Source organism: Rhyacophila brunnea, unplaced genomic scaffold, assembly GCF_057557595.1.
Source record: "Rhyacophila brunnea isolate RB1 unplaced genomic scaffold, BYU_Rbru_1.0 scaffold_13, whole genome shotgun sequence".
Taxonomy (NCBI): domain Eukaryota; kingdom Metazoa; phylum Arthropoda; class Insecta; order Trichoptera; family Rhyacophilidae; genus Rhyacophila; species Rhyacophila brunnea.
Genome location: NW_028232785.1, coordinates 11983013 through 11995138, shown reverse-complemented (window position 1 = coordinate 11995138; position 12126 = coordinate 11983013). Strand labels below are relative to the sequence as shown.

Sequence of the window (12126 nt, the reverse complement as noted above, 5' to 3'; positions counted from 1 at the left end):
TCTATCACATTGCGTTCTAATATGTACTAGGTCTGTACTAAATGAAGGTTACATTAAAAGACTTTTTACGAGCAATGCTAGTAAAGTTATTGTTGAACCAATTTGTTGGGCTTCATGCGACCGCTCTACCATCCAGGCCACCGTGCGTATTGGATTATTTATAATACCTAATAACAAGAATTTATTGAAAAACCTTGCAAATATTATTTTTACCATGAGTGGAAATATTGTATCATAATATTTATGTTTTTCGTATGTGATATTTCAACGCACTGGTACAACACAAACCTGGTATAATAATAAACCTACTTATTTATATACGATATTTTGTAGTATTGCACCCCAATGTAAATATTTTTTTTTGCCACATCCGATCCTGATAAGAACATATGGGCCTTATTGTTTTTAATGAAAAATGGATGTTACCTACTTGTTCAACGTAGTAGGTCCATACTCTGATCTAAACACACATTGAAAAGCAATATGTAAAATTACCAGACCCAAAATTTATACCCAGAAACCACCACAGTATAAGCCGACATGGTAACCACTCGGCTATCAGAAATATACGTCGTGAGTCTTTTCATCTCTAAGCAATCGATCATTCTATGAATCATGCAAATAATTTCGTATAACTAAGTTTTAACCGAGTTACATTATAATTATGCTAATAAGGCTTTTCAAAATTATATTTTTGTGACCGACTGCAATCATTTATTGGTCTTTAAATTTTCTATTGCACCCTCTATGGGGAAAAGCTCGGCGACCTCTGCTCTAGAGACTGCTGCTCCGATGACGTAGTATTTTTCGGTTAACGCGAAGAGAGTTGCTGCAGACGACGAGGCGCGAGGCTGTAGCCAGTAGAGCTAAGTGCACGACACACTGACCTCCTTGGTTTGCAGACTTTTTAACACCGACCCGCATCCGCTCTGTACTAAGTAATGCATACATATTTGTCATAATTATGAAGTGTTTCTTTTAGTTATTGACAATTGCGAATTAGGTCTTGAATTTCATATGCGTACTTCAGCGGTGAAAATATTTTTTAATTAAAAATTTTAATTACCTCCATTAGTATAAGTGGTGAAGGGTGGATGTTGGCTGTTAATATCCGACATAAATAAATCACACTAAATTTTATCGATCAAACGTATTTGTTTTCATTGAACCATGACTACAATGTGTAGATAGTATTTGTTAGCTTTTAAAATTCAATTAAACCCTGCCTAATCCAAGCCATAGTAGATAATAGTCAAAAATTATTTTATAGATAAGAGAATATTTTTATCGATTATTATTTGGTATAGGCAGGGCTTAATGGATTTTCAATAAATAACCAACACTCTCTGTTATAATAAGTATTCTTAATTCAATGAAAACATAAGTATGACTGAAAAAGTGTGCACCATTTTAGTCGGATCACCCATAGCATACTATTATGACTATAAACTGTTATAGTTTGGTTCAGGCAGGGTTCAATTAAATTAAAAAAAAAAACTAACCAGCACCATCTGCAAATTGTAATCTTAGTTCAGTGAAAACAGATAAGTATGACTGACAAATTTAATTTTAGTGTGCACTATTCATGTAAAATGCTAACAGCCTACCTCCACCCTTCGCCACTGAATAGTATAATATTAGTATACATATGCAGTAGCGTCCCATATGGGTAGGCAGGCCATTTGTTGCTTAATGGCGGCAAATTAAGAAATGAATACTATCATTACAACTTTTGGAAGCAGTGGCGGTTGCTTCATTAGAAAGTACCGACATCTTGGTCTAAAGAAATCACAAGAGGACCTCCAAACCTGTCAATGCCTCAAATTTTCTTGTACGTAAAACCATTGCTATTATTTTTGTGAGTAGGTTTCGTAGAAATGCTCTAATCCTCAGTAAGTAGCGTAGTATATAGCGAATCATGGCTCAGAGAAACTATACACTTAGCTTCTAGAACAGATGTTTACGACGGATACTAGTATGCGGTGCTACGATTTTAGAAGTAACAAAAAAATAAGAGAACGAACCATGCAGCTTCTCATCACACTGAAAGTAAATGGCGACGTTGGACATGGCTTGACCACGTGCTGCGGATACCATAAGATGAAGGCCGCTAAATACTATCTTTACAGTGTCTATAAGACTGGTGAGCAACAGAGATTCTTGGAGGCGCCGTGTGGTATCCAATATCCATATGTTCCAGCTAAGGAGCGGACGTGGCCGAAGAAGAAGAAAAAGACTCTGGACACTAACTTTCACAGTGCAAACGTGAATATTGTTTCAAATAAATCAATCTGTATTGCAAGATTACTTACAGTTATTTTAATCATTAGACTTGTAGCAATCATGCCACTCTGCATTACAATGGTGACACACTTGTTGTGAAAACAAAACAACGTAGTGGAAACAATTTTCAGCATTTCATCAATCATAATCTAGCTAAATCAATAGGGTCTATTATGAATTGTTAATTGCGACAATGTCTCTTGTAATGCATGAACTGCATTTGTATACATAGCAAGGACAATCCATAAATCCTCACTCCACTCGAGTCCATCACTCGGAGTACTAATCACATCGAGTTTTCCCAGTCCATTTGCCAGTCAATTCAATAATATAGTCGATCTCATCAGTATCAATCTGTCATCTTTATCATTGTATGTATTTATTCTTGTATAGACAACAATACACTGTATTCTCAAAACCTACAAGCAACCACAACTTTATCTCCTCCCCACCTAATCATCCCCAAAGACTCATCAATCCTTTTTTTACCTTCACTTTCATGCATATTAACGACTTGTGACACATTTTCTCCAAACTGCATTTTTATACCCCGTTTACACGTGCATGGATTTACTGTTGACAGTTAGTATTATCGCGGCCATAACAAGAAAATGTATTGGTTAACAATTAAATGTATTATCCTGCGGTTGGCAAGATGACATGCTTGGAAGCTTTTGAATTGTCATGCGACAGTAAGACTTTTTCGATCTGCGCCTGCGCAGTAGAACAATAGTGGTGAACCTGCCGGCAAAAAACGAACTACGAATGATTTTTCAGATTAACCGATTTTCACTACCTATCAAATAGTACGAAATTGTACCATAAAATGACAACATCGCGTCTCGCTCAGTCTTAAAGAATGAATTGGAGAGACAGTCATCACTTTTACGTGTAAACAGATATTTTCACGATAGTTTAAAATACTTACCAATGCTGCTAGTAAATCCATGCATGTGTACAGGCGCTATTATATTATTAACTTTATATTATTTACTTTTATAGCTTGTTATTTTGTAATCTAAATATGATGTAAATGTCAATGATTTGTGATGTCTTTAATATGTTAATAATAGTATAGAAATTATTATGATTGTAACATTTTTATTTAAATTCAAACCATTCACAACCTTATGTTATTTGCCACAACAATAATATACGACCTACGCATGTCAGAGGCGAAGAATGTCCGTAAACCATCAATGAATAGCTAAACATTTTTATAATGAAAATACCATATGGGCCTCCACAGAGTGAAGGTTGTATTAACAAATTTTCATTTTTACGATAAATGGATATTAGCCACTTGCTCAACATAATATGACCATACTCTGGGTTCAAATACACATTGAAATAATTACAAGATAAAAAGAACTTTTTATGTACAACGTTTTTTTAAATTTTCTGTTGAATCATATAAACTTGAATTGACTAGCTTAAACGATCAAAAAATTTTTTACTTGATAGAATAACACTAAAATGTCATTTTGACATGTCATATTGATTTCCATAGTAACGCACGTATATATTAATAATTTAGTTGCTAGGACCTCAGACCCCTAGCAACCAATAATACGATACAAGAGTATCGAAAGCGAGCATGCCTTGTAGAAAGGCAGTTGGACTCTATGACTATGCTTGTGAGACTACACTCTCTAATACTCTAGTGCCCACGGTGGCCGCGCGGCTTAAGCGTTGGACTATAACGCCGTGGATCCCAGGTTCTAATCCTGGGTCTGGCAAGTACACATATTGTTTTTCAATTTGTGGGTGTCAGGGTATGGACCTAATAGGTTGAGCAAGTGGCTGACATCCATTTCTCGTAAAAAAACAGAATCTGTCAATACAAACCTCTACTCTGTGGAGGCTCATATGATCCTATTAGGATCGGACATGATCGAAAGAAAGAATACAATATCAGAGTATTATAATGTGACTTGCTACAAATAAATCTGCATTGAAAAATGCCTCTTTTACTTTTATATATTTACTTTTTTATTAACCATGCCCTTGCTTTTTCGTATAAAGCGGTTGTTAGTAATTTGAACAATCACAAACACCCAGGTTTTGAGAAAATCACATAAATATATTATGTCCTCGCCAGGATTGAACCCGGAGCTCCAGGATAGGAAGCCAGCGCCTTACACACTGGACCACGAGAGCCGCCGCATTTATATATTTAGGCGCTATCTGGATAATATAAGAATGATATTTCAACATCTTTAGATTAAATACAATAGGTACATTCATTTGATTATAAACTCGAATTATATATGTTAAACAAGCAGATTTAAAATAATTACGAAATACAAACTGTTAAAATTAAAACTGGCATCAATAAAAAATGACCACGATTACGGCATTGACTCAGTTTTATAAATTAAATAATTATTTAAATTTAAAAAAATGCCTCTAAGTATAAATAGTTATATTACGGTAAAATGTATTATAGCTGTCATGCTGTGCTTGTGAATAAATATACAATTAAAAGTTTTGCAGTGGCTCGATTCAAATTCAGAAAATGACCAAAAACAAAAGTGAAAATGTGTCGAAGAATTTAAAAGTCAAATTTTATCGAATTTATATTCAAAATCGAAATGTGGAAAAAAAAAGATACAATGCTACTTTTTAGAATTTCTTTTCACTTTTAAATAACATATTAAATTATTATTCATGTCATATATATTAACACTTTCTTTTTATTATTGTTTTAAGTATAATCTATGTTAATTGATTTCTTTAAAATAACAATGTACCTATCATCCTATCTTGCAAGTCTCATAAATTCAAAACAACTTTTTTTTGAAGAGATAGTAAAACATGTCTAATTTTTGTTTTGGATACAAACTCTAAATTTACAAAATGAAAACAATTCATCGTGTTTAAGAGCTTTGATTTCTAATTTTTGAAGTTATACTTGTTTTGGCGCGTTTGGGAAATCAGATCAGAGTGTATTTTTAGCGTGTGACATGTATATTCACACCACACTCGATTGGATTCGAACCAACGATTGTCCATTTATCAGCCGAACGCACAACCTTTACGCCACAGAATGATACTGCAATTGTGACGATTGTCCAGTATATAGTTTAGAATTGTTCCATTGCTAGGCAGCGAATTTATTATTGTCGGCCATTTGCAATTCCTTACGTAAACAAACGATTAAACGTCATAGTGGCAGTTGTTACTTTAAAAATAAAAACAACGATAATAATTATATAATTTAATAATATAAGTTAAAGTGTATAGAAATAATCCAAAGGCGTTCCAATAAGCGGTCCTTTTTCTTGAGTGTGTAATTTAACAAGACAATTAAGAGCTAGTCGAAGAATCTAGTTTATCACAAGTTTTGTTACGCCAAATAAGTATAACTTCTAACGCGTGTACATAAGTACACACACACCGATTTTTTTAATACTATAACAGGCCATGATGTCCAGTAAACATAAGTGTAATAATTAGTAATAGAAGTGAGACAATCACAAAAACTCAGGCTTTGAGAAAATCACTTAAATATAGTATGACCTCACCGGGAATCGAATCACTGGACTACGGAAGTGCATTTCCGTTGTATGGACACGATTTGTGGATTAAATGTTGAAATGATTTGACGTATTATGGATGCAAGAAGTTTACACTTGCATATTTAAAACAAATTTATGACTTTACGCAATTATGTATAATAAAGTACAATGAGTTTCTACCGATGGGCGTCATCCTCATCAGACAAAGACGGTCCTGTACCAGATGATGGCCTTCCCTAACTTTTTCCACACTTCTCAGTCTCTACTTCTTCGTTGTTACTTTAATCAGTTATTTTAGTAGATTTTAGGGTAGCCCTATAGCTACTCAATGTCCATTAGTTACAACTGTGTGATATTACCTATTAATTGTCTAGCGGTTTCCGTTCGCTGAACAACATGTTCGGCCCATTGACATTTCATCAGCTTTGCAATAACGCGAATTCAAAAAATTTTTTTTTTGATAATGTGACCTTTAATTATGTCTAAAACGCAAATCAAGAAATTGGCTGGAATATAATCTGCTTAAAACTCTCAGTGGAATGGGCAGGACGCATAAAATTCAATGAAAATAATAAATAACTATTGTACATAAATGAATAATGACTCCATAGTATAAAAGACATCAACGGGAGAGGACGACACAAACCTGTAAAAAATAAATTTACAACAAAAATAATTCAAAACACTTACCAATCAATTGTATGATGCTCGATTCAAATTATTGTTCCTTGGTGCGTTTGACAAAATTTAAAATAAAAATTTCACCTATTTGATTTGCTAAAATAATACAAATATATTCAACGAAAATTCACTTCACTTTTTATTTATAATTATTATTGTTGTTAATTGTTTATTTACGAAAATCATAATAATATTATTTTTAATATCACGTAATGAATGATTCGAAAATGAACGCCTGTCGTAACAAATTTCTTTTTAAATACATTCTTATTTCGCGCTGTTTACTCATTCAAACGATGGCAAAATTTCAGACAGGTATCGTACGGTATTTTTCATAGGTAGGTACTTATCATAATTGTAAAAAGACTATCCTGGATCAGCTAAATACATTTTTTTTATAAAAGAATTTTGTTAATCATATAAATCCTGCATTATTCACCAGTGACGTCCCGTGGGGGTGGGTAGATTGGGCGTCGCTTGGGGGCGGCAGTTACTCGAAGGGCGACAAATCGAAGAAAATCATTTGGAATATAATATATAGAAATACCTATCTAAACTTAGTATGTAATAACGAAAATATCTTTACATTAAAAATTGAACTGACTGGTTTAGTTGGGTTCGTGACTTGGTTACTTCCGTTGCCCTTCGACATCCTTGGTGACCAGAAATGACACTTCTGATATTTTTTTAGTAGATAATGTAACATACAACACATTTCTTAAATATTGGACTCATGAAAGGATGATAAAAATAATGTATAAAAAAAATTATGCTGCATTTTGGCGCTGCCTAGGGGCGGTATTTTAGCTATGGACGTCATTGTTATTCACTGCCATATACAAAAAATAATCCACTAGTATTACAATTTAATAGTATAATATACTAAACTCCAAAAGGCGCCTGAATACTATCTTAAAGTTACCTCCTGTTATGTATTAAGTTAAAGTATTCAACCAATGTGTGCTACCAGTGCTCATAGATGTGTGTAAAACATGATGTAAGACACTTAATGTAAGAGATGATAAAATATGTGTAGCACAACGTGACATGGAAAGGTGCATGTTGAGCATAACGCAGAAACATCACAAAAGACGCGATAAAATATGTCGCTTTTAAAATGGACAGCCGCGAGATAAATTCTGTCATACAGTGGTACATAAACGACCATAAATACGCTCTAAAACTCTCTAGACAGACAAACTCGTAAAGTTTGGTGGATGTATATGGCAACGAAGACCTAGGGACCGAGTGTAGGTAGCTAGGGGAGGCCTTAATCCATCAATGGATTGACGCCGACTGATAATGATGAATCGCAAGTTATTAAGGCTATACTTCAGCTAGGGCACGGTCTAAAACGATCGTGACTGCGCGACGCGAAGAATGTGCAAACGACGTGTGCAGATCAAAACATAATTTTTCATAAAAATTCAACATGCGTCCATTTAGTGTTATGTTTATTGTGCTATTTGTAATAGAAATAATATATTCATTGACAAGTTTTCTTTTTCAAGTAAATGGGAAACGTTTTTCCGCCGACGCCATCACAAAACAAATTGGCGTGTTCACAGCTCGACTTTCGCTCTCCGATTGGCATCCAGTCCGAAATTTCGTCGCACCTATAGTTAAAAATTATTTGCCGTTTCACTGAAGTATGCTCTTAAAATACATTAAATTCTAAAGAAGACATTCCAATACGTACTATCAAACGTAATTTGTAGTTAAACAAAACGATGAATGCCAAATAATAATTGTTTTGTAATGCTATTCTCATTTCTCGAATTACTTGAGACGAGTCCTATCAGTGTCCTGGATGAAACACAGAACCAATGCCTCGATACTTCACGAGTTGCACTATCACCGAGAGACTGTCCTCAATAGTCTACGTCCTTCAAATGTATTCTGATATTCTTCATACAGACAATTCGTCGTGGCCCAGAATGTCTTGACAGCTTTTTTAGGCAGTGCACCAAAGAACCTCACTTTTAAACAATTATATTGATTCACCACAAGATTTGAAAAGGACAGAAAAATACGTAGAAAGCTGATCCAAAATTCTGCTGTACATATCTATTCCAGAATTATCATGACCCCACACATTAAAGCAGTGGCAAAGGGTGGACGTAGGCTGTTAAGATTCACCATAAATAGTCCACATTAAATTTTGTCAGTCATACGTATTTGTTGTCATTGAAATAAGACTTAAATTTACAGGTGGTGTTAGTAAGTTTTTAAAATTCAATTAAACCCTGCGACAATCATGCCATATAGATAATAGTAAAACATACTAGTCTTTCTATAAAATATTTAAACTTATGCAATTAAATCATACATAACTTTTTATATTTCATAGATAGAATAATATTTTATATCTATTATAGTTTGGTTAATGCAGGGCTTAATGAATTTACAAAAATAAGCAAGCAATACATATATTGTGTAATATGTATTCTTAATCCAAGAACAAATAAGTATAAATGAAAAAATATGCACAATTTTGTTGTACCGTCCAAAAGATAACAAAAATATTATGGTTTGGTCAATGCAGAGTTTAATTAAATTTAAAAAAAACTAACCAACACCATCAGCTGTAAAATGTGGTCTTAGTTCAATAAAAATAAAATACGTGTGACTAACAAAATTTAATGTTCGCTATTTATAGTGTATTCTAACAGCCTACCTCCACCCTTCGCTTCTGCATTAGAGTGACAAAGGGAAAGATGAAGAGTAAATTTTAATTTTCTTTAATATTAACATAGTGACATTTGTAAATCTGGTTGCTAGTCATTATACCTATTATAGAAACTATATCCCATTATTAATAATCGTAGATATTATTTGTGCGACTATATAAAATTTAAAGGGTACAAGATATTCATGTTATTAATACACGCAAGCGCAGATAAGATAATGTATAGTATTTAACTAGTTAATGACAGTTATTTCTATCAATTGATCAATCATTAGATACAGCTGAGATCGTCAGCACGATTCTGAATAATTGCATCATGTATTAATGAATTAATTTTGAAACGCTGACTACATGAATGGTACAAGTACTTAGTAATGATTAAGTATTAAAATCAGTTAGGTGCAATTTTAATATTGCAAAAATTATCTATTTGTGGCTGAAAAAAGATTTACTTTAGTCATTAAATAAAACAACTAGTTGAAAAATTGATAATAAATCAAGTCGAGAACACTAGTGAGCGTCTATTGTGAATCAGTGGGAAAATATCTGCATCTACGGATCTATTCTATACACAATGCGGCTATTGGCGGTAGTTTATCATACTTATGTATTGAAGTGGTTAATTGTTACACTAAGTTAATCGTTTAAACTTGATTTGAGTTTCCCCATCTCCACCCACCATGTAGGTATATGCAGCCGAGGCTTGTGCACGGCCGCTTTATATGATGCTATAAACGTGTCAGAATGAAAAGAGTTTAGTGCCACACTTCCTTGTCCTTGTGCTTAAAGAAAGAGTTTTAGAAAATAAAAAGAATCCTGAGTACCTCTGCCGTCATTTATCTTTAATGACATGAAGTGTCCTCTATATAATAGTTTAAACTATCAAAAAGGACTATGTTTTAACAGCCTCTTGAAGATAGACAGTTTAGACAGTTTAGCTTTAGACGTTTAACTTATTGTAACAATCAACTGCCTCAATCCATAAATATGATACAGTGATAATATTTATCACTTTAGCCGTCGATAGCTGCTTTGTGTATGGAATAGATCCAATGAAGCCGAGCGTCACGTATTAATTCATATTCCGCGTATCATAAACTCTACTAGATTGTTTCATCAATGTGTTTGAATTCAGAGCATGGACCTAATACATATTCTTACACCAGTTTTCGTAAAAACTCTGTCAATAAATATTTTCAGAAATTTTATTGAAAATTTATCGTAAATTAGGTTTCTTGCATGCATAATAAGTGATATTTTATAACTACGCAGACTTTTGTTGATAATAAATAATTCACGCGTATCAATTCCCCAAATTAATGAAATAATATTTAAGATTTCCGTAAAAATAAGTCAGGGGCTGACTTTCATCCCCTGACCCCAAGCTGCGATCGACACTTCAAGGATGAGGGTGGGGCGAATGGCTAACAGTCACTCCTCTTTAATAAGTGTGGTAATATAACCTCCACTTTGTTAAAGCAAATAATGTATACATACCAATGGTAATTTATTTTATATTTTAACACAATGGGGAATTACTGACTCTACAGTTTTAGGTTGGTCCAACTGATAATTTCACTAGCAATAATTCAGTTTTAACATAAATCCTATTCAAAAGGTGAGAAAACAACGAAAAACTGGAGAATAACAACACAAAAATCCAAGGCCTGAATACAAATACACATTTTTGATAATCTTAATCTAACTGTTTTGTAATAATTAAGGTGCTCAGGCTTAAACGAGAACAAGTGAGATAATTTAAAAAAAATAGTTTGGTTAGGTTTTTAGTTTTCACATCACTACATTTACAATTGGGTGTAAAAGAATTAAAACATGTTACTGTCTTGTATAAAAAGAATATTTAAATTGTATTGTTAAAATACTCAATGAACTCTTGTTTATCAAATTTAATGATAGCATCTATGAATGAATTTAATTTTAATATTTAATGCATAATAATGTAACACACAATTTAAAAAAATGTAGCATTCATTTTACGACTTAAATCATTTGAAACACATTAAAAAGATACAGATTATTACAAAAAATATTTTATGTAAGTATGTAATAATTATTAATATATTTCATTAAAAAAGTAATAGTGGAGCATTCAAATTTAAGACTTCATTTTTTTTTTAAATAATACTGAAAACAGTTAAGTATGTAGAATTTACAATCGTTTATTATTTAAGTAATTTTCACTTGTTTTCGTTCAATACTCAGCACCTCAATAATTAGAATGGTATTTTTTATTATTAATATGTAGGCAATAAATGTAATTCCGCTTTATTTAGGAAGTATTTATATATTCGGTTATTAATATTTTTACCGGAAACGATAGATAGTAAATATTTTTTTTTTAATTCAAAAAACTCGCGTCGTTCTAAATTCAAATTATAAAATTATTCACACACTGTATAATGTAGATAGGTACTAATTTTTCGAGTTAATGATAAAACCGGATAGAGATGTGTTACCGGCACGGGGTACATTCGCGGTGTGATTTTAAAAAGATTGTACAATCAGTTTTATGCGAGAGTACATCCATGTTGACCCCTCTCTGTATGGCGGCGTCTCCCTCTGCGGGCGGCATGGGAAATGCGCCTCGCGTCTCTTTTCCTCTTTCTCTGAGCGTTCGCCTTTCACATGGCGGGGTGGCGCTCTGTAAAAACGGCCATCACATTTTTTTGTTTATAAAAAATATTATTTTTGAAGCTATAGCGCCTGTACACGTGCATGGAATCACTGTCGGCAATAGTGCTTATTTTAAACTATCATGACAGTATAACTGTTTACACGTAAAAGTGCTGACTGACTCTCCAATCTTATTCTTCAATAGTAAGCGAGGCGCGATGTTGTCATTTTTTAGTACTATCTGACAGGTCGTATTGGAAATCGGTTAAACTCAAAATGAGTAGTTCGTTTTTTTACCGGAATGTTCGCCCCTATCGC

General features: G+C 33.2%; 1 protein-coding gene across 1 annotated transcript in view; it reads right to left on the bottom strand.

Moving 5' to 3' along the window:
• Positions 1-11675, bottom strand: part of LOC147076500 (uncharacterized) — a 70845-nt gene extending 59170 nt beyond the window's left edge. Inside the window, exons 1-2 of the mRNA XM_085940892.1 lie at positions 11609-11675; positions 6495-6581 (exon numbers count right to left, since the gene is read on the bottom strand). The gene's annotated coding sequence lies outside the window, so the exon portion shown is untranslated. The remainder of the gene's footprint in view (positions 1-6494; positions 6582-11608) is intronic.
• Positions 11676-12126: the final 451 nt, after the last annotated feature.